The sequence below is a fragment of the Mauremys mutica genome, chromosome 5 (assembly GCF_020497125.1).
Source record: "Mauremys mutica isolate MM-2020 ecotype Southern chromosome 5, ASM2049712v1, whole genome shotgun sequence".
Lineage (NCBI taxonomy): Eukaryota > Metazoa > Chordata > Testudines > Geoemydidae > Mauremys > Mauremys mutica.
The window spans coordinates 29,198,015-29,216,677 of NC_059076.1; the positions used below are offsets into that span (position 1 = coordinate 29,198,015).

The following is an 18,663-nucleotide window of genomic DNA, read 5'->3' on the forward strand; positions in this document are numbered from 1 at the left end:
GTAGTATAAATAATGGAATACATTGTGCCAGAGGGCATGTCTCTTCTGGGAATATGTTCTTTGTTTTCATTAATGCAATGGTTTCTTGGAGAATATATATATAGTTGCATCACAAAGCATTTCAACACCTATTCCATATAATCTGTTGCTGAGAAATAAATTATTTAATATGTAAAGCTCTCCCTGAGTTTGGGGAGATGCAATGCATATGGGGAAATTAATCTAGCAATTATTTATTGGCTATTATACCATCTAGTGAACAGTGTCTTGACATGATTGCTCATAATGAATCTGATCCCTTAAACCTGAAGCACATGTTTTAAAATCCAGTAGCTTAAAATGAATCCTCCTTATTCCAACAATTTGCCTAATAGAAAAGTTTCCAGGGTGATGACTAGTTGACAAAATAAACATTTATTGCAGGAAAAGCTGAGTTCTGCCAGTAGCTCAGGTAGCTTGACACTTTCCCATTATAAAACCCTGTTTTCAATTGTTTATAATGTATAGGATAATGTACCTAAATATAAAAGGCTTAAAAAAACTACCTTCCTGAGAAGAGAATTGTGAACAAGTAACTCTCCCGAGTGTTTATTCTCCTATGTCCCAATCCAGTGCATGAACTGCAAGGCCATGTCTTCACTTCCTGCAATCTCCTGCCTCATTTGCTAGGCACCTCCCAACTTTTGCAGCAATTGAGGCTTCATTCAGTGAGCGTTATCTATCCTGGGCACTGAATGACGCTGGATTCCTGTGGAAAAAATACTATGTGATCATGTAATTAAAGACTGTAGCATAAAGTGTACACACAGGGAGAGGCCACATTAATGCTGCTAGTTTCCTAATTATTGAATCTTTGATTTTGCAGTTTTACAAATGTTCTTTTTAAATATAACAGAGCATAATCTGTAAAGCAAAGACTATATGATGGCATGGTATGTATATAAAAGGGCTGAATCTATCCCAAGCTGCTCAAAAGTCTAAAATGTCAGAGTAAGTCCCAGGGGAAATGAATTAGTGGGCAGAGTGCAGGTGAAGCAGTCAAGGGTAGATATCATAAATACAACATTTAACATGGAAATCACAGGGAACATATAATGTGATTATGTGCATTCTTATATGAAATTAAGGCATTGTAATTGATCCATTGTTACAGGCTCACTGAATTTTTTGTTTAAAACAGAATTTTGTATCTCCTTATTTTCCATGAAAATGGACAGATTACCTAATCAAATATACAGGTGACGGAGGTCTGTCAAAAATTTTATGATAAGCGACATTAACAAAAGAAAAAGGATCACATCTATGCCACTTCTGTGTTCAATGGAGAAGGGGTGAATTCTACAGAAGTGTATGAGCAAAATCCTGTTGAAAAGAGCAGTAGTGCAGATCAAAAACTGTTCACCGTACTTAATCTAAAGAAACGGAAATCACTGAGACTTTTGATCATATCAACCTTGGCGACAGGGAGGCTGGCCTGGAAGAAACTTCTAGGAGTAATTAGGAGACAATACTCGTGTGTCCTTCCTCCTAAATGGAACGTCTAATCAAACACTGTTTTGGTTAATATTGATGAAACCTCATCCTGACACACTAATGGACTCTAACGCCTGAGAGACACATGGAGAGCAAGAAGAGGTGTGTCTGGACATGCAAGCTGACCTAACTTAGAAAATGGATCCAGAGGCCAGGAAAAGCTGATGGTCCATAGACTGTCAACATCAGTTGCTGTTCGACCAGAGGAGAAAGTGCTTTCAACAGATGTAAGCTATTCTCTCTCCCTCCCCCACCCCAATGGCTAAGCTGAGAGGCCTTAGCTAGTTTCTCTTACAGGAAGAGTAAATCTAGAGGCATTAAGCAAACCATTTGCTTTTGTTTCAAATCCATTCTCTCTCTGGTTTTAATCAATCTTGTTTTTATTACAATTACTAGTGGATAGATAATTTTATGCAGATGTCATCAAAGAAAAGGGAACCTTATAGAAAGAGGTACCGAAAGGTAAAGAGTTTCTGCAACCTACATGCCTTTGCCAGTCTCAGTCAAGGGGCATGGACCCAAGTGTCCTTTCCCAGTGATCTGTGTGGTCATTAGACTGTGATAGATGAACAAAAGGAGGGAGGCTAAAGGAACTAGCAGGAGATGAGAGTTGGCAGAAGTGTTGGTCACCATGCTACATTTAGGCCCCGATCCAGCAAAGCACACTTATACTTCTTAGGAGTCCTCCTGAAGACAAATGCTTTGCTGGTTTGGACTTTAACCATCATGACCCAGATGAATGTTATGTATAATACTTGTAGTGTAATATCATTTTTATCGTCCTAGTATTTACAATGCTCTCCGTTTTAAAATTCAGCGTGGCTGGTCTACTTTTTTTTTCCAGATCCGTACAACACTTACACACTTCAAACTTTTCACATCTATCACTTGTGACAGAGCTTTATTTGCAAAATTAGTCATAAGCTGTTTATGGACAAGATTGTGGAATTCTTGTTCAAGCTGATGAGCCCTTGATGATATGAGTTGTATCACTGAAGACAATGGGATTACTCACATGGGTAAGTGTCCAAGAACCATTGAAAGCCTGTTACCTCAGCACTTTCCAGAGCCTGTTGGGAAGCTGGAAATATCCCCTGTCCAGTGAGATACCAAGTTGCTGTTTCTGTAGAGCCTTAAGATGTTAAATGATCAACATGTCACTGGCCCAGAACTGAATATGGGCCTCAGATGGGTGTAAATCCACATTTGGGAACAGAGAGGGAAATATTTAGCAGGTTGGCTGTTGGAGGGATAAAAAATGATTATTTGAAGCTCTTCGGGGGGTTGAAATATTAGAAGTAACTCCAGGGAAGATACTGGAATGGAAACAGGTTAAGTGGTGAAAGATGCGTTGTTTAGCAATTAATCAACTGGATATCACCACCTTATATGGCCTTGTCTACATGAGAAAATTGCAAAGGTTCAATTTAAATTGGTTTCTAAACTGGTTTAGTTTAACTGGTGCAAACTCCTATGTAGACATATTTATCGTGGTTTAAGAGTATCTTATTTCAGTTTAGCTTAAACCAATTCCTAATCAACTTAAACTAAACAAAAATAAGGCTGGTTTGAACTGAAATAAGAGTTTCCATGTCCTGCATGGCATGTATGTCTGATAAATTATATATTCACGTTGCTGACATACAGTGGTACAGTTTTACTTTTGTAAGGAAACTGATGCCATTTTCCAAGGGAACTTCCAACACACTGCAAAACCCAAAGGAAACAGATCATGTATTGTGTTTTGTCACATTGTCAGTGTTTGTGTTGCAGGGATTTTTATACACAGTGTTACCGACTCTGCTCATCAGTCTATTTACCGCAGAAATGTTTTGGATTATATAGAGCCATGGCTGAGTCACAAGCAATGTCTTAAGTTATTTCTGGAAATATTTCAAACAAAATATCAAAGTAGATCGAACCCAGTTACAGATAATGCCAAACAGTCATTTAAATGGGGGGTGGGAGGGAGAAGGAATTGCAGCTGCCAAACCACCTTCGTGTGGGAGAGTTAGCTATAAATTTTAAATATCCATTCTGAGAATTATACTGCGTGTAAGAAATCAGTATCCTGTAGTTTAACAACTGAATCTCGGATGCCCCCAATACACAAAGGCACAGTAAGAAAGAACAGGCTTTAAAAGAAATGAAGTCAAGTGGAGCATAACTCTAATGAAGAGGATATCCCAGAGGTTGAGAGAGTTTTCTTGCTATCTTGGGGGTAAAATATACAATAGGACATGGACATGTTTGGAAATTTGCTAAGCAACAGGACTCTACAGCTGTAGCACAGAAAATACTTCAGTAATAACTTTTATTTACATGGTGATGTGATCTATGGATGAGCTCTTAGCAACACCTGAGATAATTCACCATTTAGTAGGTCCCTTGGACATTCTTTACCAAACCCCGGGACAATCCTCTGAAGCTCACGATTCATGTTTGCCAGGTTAATTTGAACCAGTCACATTGTTTGGGACCTCTCATCCCTTAGTAGGCCCCGTGGGTTCAGGCTGCCCTGAGTGTGTTCACAGGAACATTAACACAAGGGTCTGGCTGCCAGCCCTAGACTGCCACTCTCTCATCTGTCTCTCAGCATTTCCTGCTTTCTTCCCACTAGGTAGAGTTTATGAATGAAGCACGTGGCCCCCTGCTAAAGATGGAACCATTACAGAGCTCCCATTAGTTTTTTTTAAATCTTTCCAATCTTGCTTTAGATAATGAGATATGATTCCGGCCTACTGCCCTTATACTTAGTGTACCTGGGAAATATTAAGATAACATCATTTAGTTACAAAGGCCATTGACCTTTTTTTGAAAGGCAACCACTTAATAAATATTACATTGTCATTGCTGGACAAAATATAGTAGGTGTCCCAGGGTGGGGCTGGCCCCTTTAAGGGGAAATAGGGCCAGCCCCAGCTGTGCCACAATTCGCTTTCTCGCAGCCTGAAAGTGTGGAATTAGTGGGGTCAGGTGACAGCCGAATGACTACTTGGGCTTCATGAGAACAGCTGAGAAAACTCAGAGGTAAGGAGCTACAGAAAGCAGGTTAGGCTCCTGTGGGGTGCCCTGAGGAGCTAGAGTCTGCAGAAAGCATGGAGGTGCCTGGGAGAAGCTGCCAGAGTACCCTCTGAAGAGACCTGCTAGCAAAAGGGGCCTCCATGGAGAAAGCTGTGGGAGGTTGTGCTCAGCTAAAAGATCAAGGAGGAACTCTGCAGGGCGCAGGAGTAGGGACAAAGAGCAGGGAGCTACTGTGAGTGGGACTCCAAGGTAAGTAACATGGATGCTGATCTTTAACAAAGCAGGAAAGGAATTGACCATAGCCCATATGAGCCAAGAACTGAGCCCAGAAGGCAGGCTGGAGAGTAGCCCAAGAGGAGTAGAAGAACCTTTTGTTTGTTTGGACTTCTAGTTGGACTTTTGTTATCCCAGAAGAGGTTAAATTTGTTTAGTGACTTGGCCAGAGAGCCAACACACATCACCACGAGATGTCCCAATTTTATAGGGACAGTCCTGATATTTGGGGCTTTTTTTAATATGGGCTCCTATTACTCCTCACCCCCTGTCCTGATTTTTCACACTTGCTATCTGGTCACCCTACCACATGGACTCATGTGGAGAAGGCCAAGGACACCCACATTAGAGGGGAAACTGAGGAAGGGATGCTGCAGGACCGCCCCATTCCATGAGTGAGCCCTCTGTAGGCAATGGGCCTGGTAGGGTAGGATAAGGGGGGAAGGCTGTATACAATTCTACTTACTATATTCTCCCAGAATTACAAACGTAGGTAGAGTGAGTTTACCCAAGTGGTCTGACATTAAGGGTGCTTTCCTTCAGGTATTGACACAATTATTTGTCCATCTGCATGGTCTTTTATTATATATTACTGTGATGGCTAATGTAAAAATGCTTCTAAGTGCTATGTTCTTAAAAAAGACTCAGTTCAGGTTTACGAGGATAATAAGTAAGAAAGGACAAGGACTTTGATATGTATTTGTCAAATGCTAATGAAACAAAATCTCAAGCTCTGAACATGTCTCCTAACAACTAGGTAAAATTATTCCTGCCTTGCTTGTTGTCTGTTATGTGGTACTGCGTGAGTCTCAAACAAAGTAAGGATTATTTATGTTTATTATTATCAATCTTTATAGTATAACCCAAAAGTTTCTGGGTGTCCATCTTGCTGGGTGATATCAAGATGAAGAGACAGTTCCTACCCCAGAAATTTAATTGTGTTTAAATAATTGATAAAAGTGATAAGTTATAACTTAAATATATATGGCTGTGTTGGGGATGGGAGAGGCGTCCTCCAGTTTTCCTGTGTCTATTTGCTTTCCGTACCAACCAGTTACCCTTAGAATATCTCTGCTGGGACAATTTGTACTTTCTGCTTATGGACACTGGATGTGCTTGTCATTTGAGACAGTTGCTACTCAACCAGAAGTTCTAAAGGGGTGTGAGTCCAGTCCTTCATGTGCTGAATGTTCAACCTCTTCATGACTCCCAGCCTGGGTGAAAGGGATCAACCTTGAATCCTATGGATTATATTTCCAGTAGATCCCCAAGCCATATAAAGATTATGAACTATGAAAATACCAGAGCTGTATAGCTGGTGCCATTATAATTGTTACAGTAGTTCACAAATAATTAACATTACCACACCATTCCTTATGCCCAGCTGCTTCCCTGATCCACCCATCCATACAGTTATTCCAAGGCATATGTGAGATGTGTACGTCTTGCATTCACTTTCTGCACCCTGTGTGCCCCCAGCACAGCACAGTGATTTCAGTTCTCCTACATAAGGACTTTCTGCATCTGCACATGAGATGGGATTTGCCCCAAAGGGCAGAAAAGATTAATTCAGCTGTTGCTCGTGGCCTGATTCGTTCTTTGTATCCAATGGATACTATATCTGGGATGTTCTTGGAATACATACCGTTACAAATGAGGGGTAATGAGTTTCTCGGAAATATTGTTTCAGCTCTCCACACCTACCACAGATTACTGCATGTTTTTGCTCTTTATATCTGTTTCTACCTGTAGTGTAGTCTTTCTGCCACTCCACTTGTTACGTCTATAGATGCAGTGCCTTGCCCGCACAAAAGAAGTTATAGCTCCGGGGCTGTAGAGAATACAGAGGCAATGATTCGACAACAATGAGCTCTGTCAAACACATTTCAACACTTGTTGCTTGTCCCAAGAGCTGCTCATTAGCGACTTGAAGTGATTGCATTTGCATGCAGCATGAAAGAGTTTTGCCAACAAATGTGCCCTTGAAGTGATCAGACATGTGCAAGAGGAGGCACCAGCTAGATGCCTACAAACATTTTTGCACTGATCTGAGTACCGAGGTGACTTTTTTTGCACACAGGATGGAAATCAAATTGGATTTCACCAGAGTTTCTATGTAACACGACCAATTAATGAAAAAAAGTTCTCTATTTGAAAAATGCCATTGATTACCCAAGCAAACTGACACTGGAGTTAAGAGCAAAATCGTGCTTTCATTCTAAATACCGATTTTCAATCACTTTTCTGTAAAAATCACTTTTCTGTTTAAAAAAAAAAAAATTCTCGTGCTTTGTTTCAACTCAAAAGCAGACCTCCTCAGCAAGTTTTACTGAAATCCACTTGGCTTCTTAGAGTTAGCTGAATGTTTAATAATAATAATAATAATAATAATAATAAAGTAAAGTAAAATTCCACTATTAACATTTAAAAGTGTGTGTGCGCGTGGGGGTGGGGGGGGGGAATAGCAGTTTTTAGGTTAAAAAATGTATTATAAAGATTTGTGAAGTCAGTGTGCCTGGACTTCATTTCTCAGGGCACCTTTCCAGGTCTCTAACGATGCCAAAAAATAAAAATTGCCAACTGGCAGGATCTTTGAGTAAGAACTACAGCAGAGCCCCAGGAACAGACTCATGCCTCTGGTTTGGGGCCTTACCCTGAACTATGTCCAATGATTTAGGGTAACATACACTACAAAGATTTCTGTGAAAAATGAAAGCACTATTGAAAAATGTAGATACCACATTTGATTATGTCTACTAAAGTACAAAAAAATGAGTTCAAAACTAATGGACTGGAGATCTTGAAATATGAGTACGTGAGGTGCATTAGTGCTATCGGCCGGTGAAATTGATTGACTAAGGCCACTCACCTCAAACGCTTAATGTTTTAGAACTACATTTTTGGCCAGTGAAATAATTACACACTAATTCAAATACAAGTCAAAGGCATGAGACAGAAAATGTTTTTCACCTATTTTCCTGACTTGGAGGGAACATGCTGGGTTGCTGTACATCTTAGCTTGTAGGCAAAACTCATCCTCTTCCCCCACAGTTTTTGGGTGATGTAGCCATAGATTTATTCTGTGAACAATGGAAATTACAGCAGTCATGGGCTGTTAAAAAGATGTAGGCAAGTTTTTATTTTCTTTGTGCAAACTGAAGTCCTGCATTTCCTTCTGTACAATTTGTGTGTATTTTTGTTTGTCTATAATCAAGTCTAACACACTTTTTCAGTTTGTAAAAACTGAAAGCTTATAATCGCCTACAGTTCTAGCAAAACTGGATAGATTTGCGGGTTTTTTATGCAAAACAATAGTATAGCTGGTGTCATGCGGATTTATATACACTTTTCCAGGAAATATTGCTGAAAATGCCATATCAAACTACCTTCCTTTCATTAATAGACTTCTGTGTGAAACATAGAAGTTAAATAAAGGATGAAAAAATAAAAGCATTTAATAATTGGCTGCTTGACACAAGAAGTAACACATCAATGTAGACAATGTGTCTTGCTGATAATACTCTGTGTAGGATAAACATTGAGGACTCTGGGGTTATAGATAGCACAATGTGTCTAATTTTGAATAAGCTGAAAAACAGTGTTAGGTAACATAATATACCAGTTAAGCATTATGGTAGAATTATACTATTACTAGAACAGAACAGGGTAAACATTGGGGCTCTATCACATAGAATAAGTGCCAAAATATAAGTGTCTGAGATTTATATTTATATTTCTTAGGTAACATTTTAATGATATGGACCTAGTGACAGACTTGGAGTAGTACTAGGACCATCACATTGATTCAGCTAAGGATTTATACTAATTACAAATTGCCAGTTCCATCTTACTTTATTTTAATCCTTGATTTGACCAGCAAGATTAATTCTGTGTAGTTTAAAATCCACTACAGAATTTTTCCCATCAGTGACTTCATGTGGCATTATTATTGAAGCAAGATGCTGATACTATAACTTATTAAAGGAAAATCGATGCTAGAGGTCAAATTGTAAGTTCTATGGCACCGTTCACAATATTTCAAAATACTCAGTAAAATATTATTTCTCTTAGCCAAAATTGTTTATAGGAAGTATAGGGAAGAAGTCATAGTCTCACCTCCATGCAAACACATAATTTACCCTACCCTCAGTGCAGAGGTACATATTAACATTTCTGGGTTTTCCATGAAAACATTTCAAGCTACTTCATCTTCTCTTAAAAAAACAATAGTGTTCAATAGTGAGGGGTAAGAGAAAAAGTTTAGCAAATGTTTCTATGACAGAAAATCACCCAAATCTTGGCTGGAATAGTTGGTAATGGTAAAATTAGGGTTGAAGCAGAAGTCAGGGCTAGGGTGATAGCAAGATGTTAGGGTTGGTCAATTTTAGGATTTGATTTTGGGTTAGAATTAAGGATAGATGTAGTGGTAGCATTCAGGATTGCTTTTGGGTTAGATTTATAGTTAGGCCTCGAGTTAAATATAGTGTTAGGTTTAAAATTAGGGTTAGGGCTAGAGTTAGATTTAGAATTAGGGATTTGAAATGAGTTTTTGGACTATTCCTTGTATCACTGCTCCTGAAAAGTTTAGGTGTTTCAGTTACCATGGGTGAAATCCTAGCACCATAGAAGTCAATGGGTGTTTTGTCATTGACTTCAATGAGGTGAGGATTTCGCCCCTGGAATCCAATTGTACAGGGTTCAGAGGAAGAGAAAAATGCACTCCAAGACAGATAAATAGATAAATGTACAGTTCCTCTAAAACTGACTGAAAATAACTGAATAAAAATGTCTTGTTTTTAAGTCTGATATCTTTGGCTCTTCCAACATTAGAAGCAATGCTATGTCCCCAACTGTCAAGCTGAGAATATTTCCTTTCCAGGGCTATGCAACTTCCATTACTAGTCCTGTGGATCTACAAGATGCTGTATTTAAAACAAGTGACCTCTAGCAAAACTGTTAGTGTCTTAGGACAGACACTGGCTTAGATAGTGTGGGTGTAATGTTCCCCATATTTAGAGGGGAAAAGAAACATTTTTTTTGTAGCAGGTTGTTTTTTTTTTAAATGGAATCTGAATCTGCTCAAACACTTTGAAATTCAGAATAAATCCCAGGGAGGTGGATTAGTGGGCAGAGAGCAGGTAAGGGCAGAGTATCATATTCCTGTCAAATTATCACATGGGTATCACCTACATACACATGGGTGGGTGGTGTACTGGGGGGTGTGTGTGTGTGTATCTTGGTCTTTGTCCAGTACATTTGTTTAATTTCTGAACAGGAACCTGTACTGTAGTTCTTGGATTTTTTAAATTTCTTTTTCATTGTAAAAGCGTTGACACTATTTGGCACTGGTTCTTATAGTCAGCAGAGAACTTTTAATGGGTCTAAGGCATTTTTATTACCCTTTAAAACGTTTAATAGGGTTTCTGTGTAATTTCTCAACATGTTCTTATTTGTTTATTTTTTGATACTTTTGCTATATAGTTGTAACCTTGTGGTGTTGGATTTCATTACATTGGCACTGTCATACCACTAGAGTTAAGGGCATGTTAGTACTTCCATTATATGACCCTATTTTTAGGGATTTATGGTCTGGATGTGAAATTTCATTCCCAGGTGAATCTCCTTATGCATGCTCTCATCTTAGATGCAAATTATTTTCTTTAATTAAGTTTAAAAGAAATTTGGCTTGGTTACTTTTAATTTACACAGGATCTGTTTTCAGACACTTTTTGTGCACTTTTACAAGTATAATGGAAAAACACATTTTATATGAACAATTAAGGGGCTGATCTTGCAGTTCTTACTAATGCAATTCTTCTCTTAACTGTAATAGGAATTTTGCCTGAGTAAAGACTGCAGGATCAAGCCCCAGATTTGGCATTGAATTAACGAATAGTACAGTTCTAATTACCTTTGGTATCTTGTAAAAAATGCAAATGGACAGGATATTAAACTTTGAAAAACAGCTGCTCCACATAGGCTGTAATTACTTTTCAAAGCAATTCAGTTAAAAAAAAAAAGTCTTACATGCAACAGTTTATTGGGAAAATATAGATTCTTTGGAGATTATTTGAAAATAAAACAACATATCTGACCCCTAAAATTAATCTAATCCAACAATCAGATCCTATGAATTTCTTTGCATCGATATTTGTACCATTTACTTACACTGTGCATTTGTAAAACTGTTGTATGCATATTCTTTTCCTGAACTGTACATAAGAATGGCTATACTGGATCAGATCAAAGGTCCATCTAGCCCAGTCTCCTGTCTTCTGACGGTGGCCAATGCCAAGTGCCCCAAAGGGAATGAACAGAACAGGGAATCATCAAGTGATCCGTCCCTTCTCACCCAGTCCCAGCTTCATGTGTTTTATCAGATCTTGGTTTCTGAAGAACATTAATGTTGAAGGCTCCATTTTATCTCTTATGAAGATGAAGCATGTTAGATAAGGTGCTCTGTTGAAGCAGTGGTGTCAGAGGTATTATGTAGTTGAAAAACAAATATAATATCTCTCCACTCCTCCCAGCACAAGCATCTATCATGCGGGAGCCACGCACACCCCAAACATATCCCCTCTGCAGCCAGAAATAGCTATTGCCAGTAGTAGCCTCTTGCACACTGCAGTGCTGGGAGACCAACTATGGCTATCTGACATACTGGTAAAATATTTTGCATGTCCCCCCTGTGACGAATCAACAAAGGATAGTCACCTGCTTCTGATCCCCACGTATTGGACTTGATCCTCTAGGTCAAGTGTTAGAGGTTGAGCTTTAAAGCTAGAATTCTTGGTTTCCATTCCCACTAATGACATAACCAAAGGGCAGTTACAAGTGGTGTAGCCACATGGGGATCTGAACTGCTATATGGTGCAGAAACGTGGAATAAGCTTGCAGAGACACTTGCAAAATGTGCTGTCTCTCCTGTGTGGGCTAATCCAGACATGACAGCCCCCAGCAAATTAATTTAGTTCTTTAGCTCAAGTGGTAGAGGTCTGTGCTTTGCACATGTTCACTTGCCACTGATGATCCAAAAAGGGCAACATAACACAGCTGTTTGTGTAGGCATCCTGACAGGGAAAGCTCTTTGCATCTTGTCTGCCCACCAGTGTACCTATGCAGGGGCAGGTATAAATTAGCTTGTAACCTTGTCTGCCTATGCCTACTATGCAACAGTTCTTCAGAAGACACTGATATATCTCAGGTCAGTTGGCAGTTCCGTAAGAAATCTATGGCAAATTATCTGCAGGTTTTTCTTCTACATCAGCAGTTGGTAAGAAGTATCAGAGGGGTAGCCGTGTTAGTCTGGATCTGTAAAAGCAGCAAAGAGTGGGTGAATACATGCATCCAACGAAGTGGGTATTCATCCACAAAATCTCATGCTCCAGTAGGTCTATTAGTCTGTAAGGTGCCACAGGACTCTTTGCTGCTTTTACAGTTGGTAAGAAGTTTTTCCAAACTTTATTTTTAATCATTTCTTGGGTACATTTTAAATTACTAGTGCTTTTGGATTTCTTTCTTGCTAAAAATGTTGAGTGGATGACTACTATGGAAATCACCTAGAAAGTCATAGCTTCTTCTAGCCACCCAGCTGAAGTAATTAAGTACTGTAATGCTAATGCTTTTACAAAAGGTCCTAATATACTGCTCACAATTTTTTCTGTGCAGTGCTAGTATTATGGGAACTGGATGTCACAGTGGCATGTATGTCTTATCTGATTTGTCATGCATTTCATAAATGTCACAGGATTTTATAACTTTCTCAATCTGAGATTCCTCCCTCTGGCTACCAGGAGCCTCTGCTTCAGACAACTCCTGTAATCATGGGTTTCATGAGCAAACTGAAGAAATCTGGGTGAAAAGTCATGGGGGGAAATCGAGGAATATATATTGCACATGGTGTAAGCCACACAGAGCTAATTGATCAGAAATGGAAAAGGAGGAGAAGACAACCGGATTTGCACTCTTTCGGTCATCCTGCAATTGGGACATCTCATATACAACATGTTGCAGACGGTGCTTTGAACTGTTTTGTAGACGCTGTACTAAGATCACCAATGAACACTTGAACCACTTCAACACTATCTCCAGGTAAGTATTAGTTACTGGCAAAACTAAGCAAGACAGGCGATGTACAGTGACATTTTCACATCCTGACTTCTGTTTTCTATTATATATAAAAGACAGCAAACAAACCAACCATCATACAATGTGTATCAGTCTCTGCATAGACACTAATAGGTTAGTAATCAGCACTTTAAGGTAAGTTTACGTCTCTCAAGGTTTAGTACCCTATGTTTCAGTCACCCAGACTCAGGTGAGGACTTCAGTTCTAACCATTAAAATATTTTTATTTCAGTCCATGATTGAGTGGGTACCTGTACCTTAATAATCCTGCAGGGGCAGGAAACAAAGAGAAACTCTCTTCATGGACTTTCCTGTGTATTCTTCCATTGGAAGAGGCAACAATGCTGAAACAGGAAATTCGGCCACCAAATTTCATCAATCTGCCCAGAATCACCAGAAACCTAGGCCAATATGAATTGAGGCATCAACACTTCCCTGCCAATTTTGGAATCTGTTGAAATACCTTGCGCTACTTTCTGCCAGTGTGGCTGCATTGAAGCCAAAGTACTAGGGCTTATATATTACAGCTACCCTTATGCCCTTCCCTTAAAAGGGGACTCTTATTGTTGAGGGCATTATCTCTATGGAATAGCTGTATTAATTTACCATGGACAGCTACACAGAGCTGGTTGAGATGGGTGGGGGGGAGAGAATGATGTTTAATCTCTGCCCCACCTCAGCCCTAACACTCCTTTTCTATTGGTCCTGCAGTTCAAGCAGGAGTTAACATCCTGGTTTCAGCGCTGCTGGTATTGTGTCAATTTGCTGCTTCTATGTTGAGAGACAGACCTTTGTGAGGTCACTGGCTCAGTAGCCTGCTAGCCTGAGATCAGTACATGGAGTTTTGTGAACTCACTGGCTCAGCTGTTGTAGGCTTGCTGGACTGGTCTCTGTGACATCACTGACTGCGCCTGTAGCTTATTGGTTTGATGTCAAGGCATATATGCCTTCAGCCCCTCTAGCTAGCTGGGTTGATTTCAAGACGATAATTGTAATACATGATGTAATTGTAATGCACAATGCATCATGTAATTCATGATAGATAAAGGAAATCTGTTCCTTTTAAAAATATTTGTATCTGGATAGTTGAAAAAGCAACTGGGTAAAATGACCACACATCCCAGCTTTCCTGGGAGAGACTTTGTTTGATGTCCTGGGATCTGAGGAACTAATTTTTGAACCACAGAAATGCTCTAGTTTTTTATTCGATCAATAGAATTTTTTAAATAACTACTCTGTTTGTTGCAGATATATTGTTATAGAATGGAGAATGTTCTCTCTTATCAGGAAGAAACAATCTAGTTGAATAAATGCACACGGTGATGAGCAGCATTTGAAGTGAAGAGAAAAGTCCAAGTGCAGTTTAGCTACTATCAAAGTTGTTGTTCTGGTCAAAAGTGCATGTTACCCATATTTGTTCAGTGTTTCGTGATACATGTTCAGAACTCAGTTACTGGAAAAAATCCTCCGCTCTTAAATAATATGCAGGTGTCACTGGGGCGCCAGAAGAAGCTGGCAGTATCAGAACACATTCTAAGAAAAATCTACTTTTATCTTTTGAAGGACTATTTCATGCCCCTAAAAATGTTACCACTATAAAATGTCCTAGTTTATGATTTTTTAACACATGGTCATCAACTTACAGCTAGGTGACATAATTGGTGCTTCATACACTTAACGCATAGGAAAAAGGCAAGGAAGACAAATATATACAATGCGGAGGTTGTGGTGAAACAAAATGCCAGATGCCAGTCTTTTTCAAGGAAGGGCTGATGCTTCACTCTTAACTCATGCTGTATTTATTTGTTGGTGTGTATTGTATGTAAAAGACAACACATGGGCAGATCACCATCCACCAGGAATCAGTCCTGTCCTAATTTTAAAAGAATTTAGTGCTGGTGGAATATGCCAGATTGAGACCTTTGGAGCACGAAGTCCCACATTTTGCTGCAGAAATGGCAACACACAGGAAGCAGCTGTACAGGCATCCTTCAGCACTGAGACTCAGTATTGATCGTGAGGCACCAACTCATAGTGAAAGGATACCTTTTTTCCATACCAATTCATTCCTTGGCCTCTAAGATGAGTCAGTTCTTAAACTGCAATTCTGCACTTCTATCATTTTGGACAGATGATTGTGCAGCTCAGTTTGCACATCTTTCACAGTTTCTCCATTTAGAAAAGAACTGCCTGCACCGTAAATACTGTCACAAGTTTGGCATGATTCAATATCAGACCATATGATAAACGCCAGAAGAGCCTGCCCCCTTCCGGTGTTTCAGCTGAATCAGGAAAGTCTGCATGAGGATTGAATAGTACAAGTTCACATAAAACCTTCAGTTCTTACAAAGTGAAATATGGTACTGTGCCCTAAGCCCTAAAATGTTGCTCGTGGGCTGGAAATTAAGAATCTGGATATGGACAAGCTTTTCCAATTGCCTTTGGAACAGGTGCTACTGCAAGCTGTGAAAACAAAAAACTGAGCGCCAACAGTTCCCATGGCTTTCTAGAGCAAAGCAGCACATGCCTGAGGGAGGCGTCCTATATGTAAAGACTAAATGACAAGGCATATGTACCGTAATCATGACCTATAACTATAGATAGAAAATAAATAAATAAATAAATATATATATATATATTTAAAAAAAGAAAATTTCTCAGATTTTTGCCAGCTGGAGAAAGGTGAAGAGGATATTGAGGAATCCTTGAACTAAATGCATGTTTTATATTCCAGAAAAAAATTATGCTGCTCAGTTGGAGTTGGAACAACCATAAAGAGTTGCGAGCAACCTTTGGGTCAGATTCCCCTGGGGTTTATTATGGTGTGTTCTGACATGAAACCTGGGGCAGTCCCCCAGCAGTGGAATTCTGCTAGGGGAGGACGTTCCAGTGGCCCAAATTAGCTGCTACCTCCTTTCTGCTGGGAGATAAGGTACTAGAAGGGGGATGTGGCCAGACTTTTCCAGAGACCCTTTTCAGAAGTTCCCACTGGTAGAGCTCCTGTTGGGCCCATGGCAAGAATTAAAGCTGCACCTTACTCTTAGCAGCAAGGGACAAGGGATCTCACTGGGCCAGGGAGGAGTAACTTTCATCTGCCCCATTGTGTGCTGTGAACAGAAGTCTGAGCAGTGCACAGTGCTGATTGGGGCAGAAGGGAGGGTTATACTATTCCAAGGATACATAATTTAATGTTAATGAATTGATATCCCTAAGTAAATATGCACATTTTTGTTACAGAATCAAATCCAAGGTGCCATCCTAAGGGAGGGTAAGTAGACTCTGGAATACAAAAGTGGGACATTACTATTCTCATCATTGTCATTGTTGTTTGCTTATTTGTGATGGTGCTTTCCACACATTCAGGAAAGGACAGTCCCTGTTTCCAGGGGATCACAGTCTAAAGATGGACAAAGAAGTAGAGAGACTTCCTTTTATGATCTACATAATGCCTACAGTGTGCTAGGCACTTTACACAATGCAGTTGCTACCCCAAAGAGCTTACAATCTATGTCTATGCTGCAAGCGAAGGTATGTTTGAAGCACAGGTGGGCATACCCTGTGCTAACTTTAACCTAACAAGCATGGGTAACAATAGCAGTGAAGATGTGATGGCACTGTTTAGCAACACAATCACACATCCAGGCTCCCCGGCAGGCTTGTACTTAGGTTGCTAGCCTGTGCTGAAGCCCATGTCACCATATCTACATGGCTATTGTTACCTGTGCTAGGTAGATTAAAGCTAGAATGGATATGCCTATTCCTCCCCCCTCCCCCGCCCATCACACCCTCCCTTGCACTACAGGCATACCCATAGAGACAGTTACAGAGGTTAAAGTATTATCCCTCTTCCTGCTTCTTCAGTGGATGATGAAATGAGGACTCATCAGGCAAGAGAATCTCAACTGGGAAGAGCTGGTGCCTGGCAGGGGAGTGTATGAGTCTCCAAGCATTTCTTCCAGTAGGCAGAACAGCACCAGTGACTAATGGGAAAAGATTTGCCCAACATGTGAATCTTCCTTTGCCTTTTTTTCCCCTACAGAAAGTTCCCAGTCCCCTCCAGATGGTCTGGAGTGTGAGAAACTGAAAGCCCACTTCTTTCAGCTTCCTCCTTGTCCAGGGGAAAAGAGAAACCCTGTCACCTCCCCCCCCTCCTCCAAGGCACGATCCAGGGAAACAATGTCCCTCTCACCTCTTTCTCCCATCATGGCACCCCACTCAGGGGTGAGTGGGTGGTATGGGGGTTCCTATACACAGCTTCACATTGTGCAGGCATAGACACATACTTTTGTATGGTTGGCCATGATTCTGTCTGAGAACCTAGGCTCCTTTCAGATACGTTTATTTCATTTCCTCTTTTGTTTTCTTCATGACATGCCTCATCACATTTCCCATCACACAAGTAGAAAATGCAAGATTACTTCACCACATGGCAACACCTATGATAATGTAGTGCCACCAGAGTTGCTGACCTCACCCTCCTATGTTCATCTAATCTTCTCCAAACACTGATGCTGAGCCAGTAACCTCATAGAGACCTAGGCTATCACATCAGCCAAAGAAGCTAGTTGTTATTATATTTATTATAGTACTCCTGAAGTACCCAGCCAAGATCATTTGTGCTAGGCGCTGTACAAAAACATTCAGAGATGTTCCCTGCCCCCAAAGGGCTTACAATCTAACTGGACTAGACAAGACAAATGCAGAATGGGAGGGGAAACAGAGGCATTGAGAATGGAAATTGTTTGCCCAAGACCACATAGCAGGTCAGTGGCAAAGCCAAGAACAAACCCAGGTCTCCTGACTCTTCAAGTCCAGTGCCATGTCCACTAGGTAATGCTACGTCCCTTAATTGAAGATAAGGGCTATTTCTTTATGCATATTAGACCATTGTTTTATTTACTCAGGAGACTGGCTGCAGTTGACAGAAGAGGCTCCAGGCATCCTTTCTGACTGTCCCTTCCCTTGTGGAAAAGTATGAGAGCATGGAATAGGAATTATGACAGGGATAAAACCAACAGAGATCTATAGAAAGTGATCAGGTTTCTGTTAAAAGATGCTCTAAAAACCTATAGAATTTGATAGCAAATGAGAGCCTTTCTATAGGTCGGTTGTTTTAACCCATCCTAACAATTCTATAGCAGGTTAATAATTCTCTATTAACTTCAATAGGATCATCCAAAAATCTATAAAAGTATTCTTTTCATTGCAGTCTATAGAATTTTTCCAGGAGGATGTTCCTTACCAAAGGATTTCATGTATATGCCATCATCAAAAAGGCCACTTTAATGCACAGTTTTTGGCTGAAAAAAATTACTATAATGGAAAGCGTTTTAAAAATCAAGTATCAGTGGGTAGCCGTGTTAGCCTGTATCCACAAAAAGAACAAGGAGTCCAGGGGCACCTTAAAGACTTCAGACTCTAAAGATGCATCTGAAGAAGTGAGGTTTTTTTACCCACGAAAGTTTATGCCCAAATAAATCCATTAGTCTTTAAGGTCTCACCGGACTCCTTGTCATTTAAAAAATGTGCATGTAATATTTTTCATTGTTGCTAAAGTGCTTTTGTTTATAATGTTTAGAAAGGTCTGTATTAAGGATGGTAAAACAATTCAGGGCAACCAAAATTGCTGACATTCTGTTAGTGCAGAAGGGGTCAACCAGATTCGAGTTGGAGAGAAGTTTAAGAAACAACATAGGTCCTGATGTT

The 18,663-nt window shown here is 39.9% G+C and overlaps 1 long non-coding RNA gene across 1 annotated transcript; it reads right to left on the reverse strand.

Annotated features, from left to right (window-relative positions):
* Window positions 1–616: 616 nt before the first annotated feature.
* LOC123370739 lies at window positions 617–13,695 on the reverse strand. Its single transcript, XR_006579523.1, has 4 exons — window positions 13,564–13,695; window positions 7,801–7,910; window positions 6,577–6,661; window positions 617–748 (listed from the first exon to the last, which is right to left on the reverse strand). It is a non-coding gene; the product is annotated as an uncharacterized LOC123370739 (long non-coding RNA).
* Window positions 13,696–18,663: the final 4,968 nt, after the last annotated feature.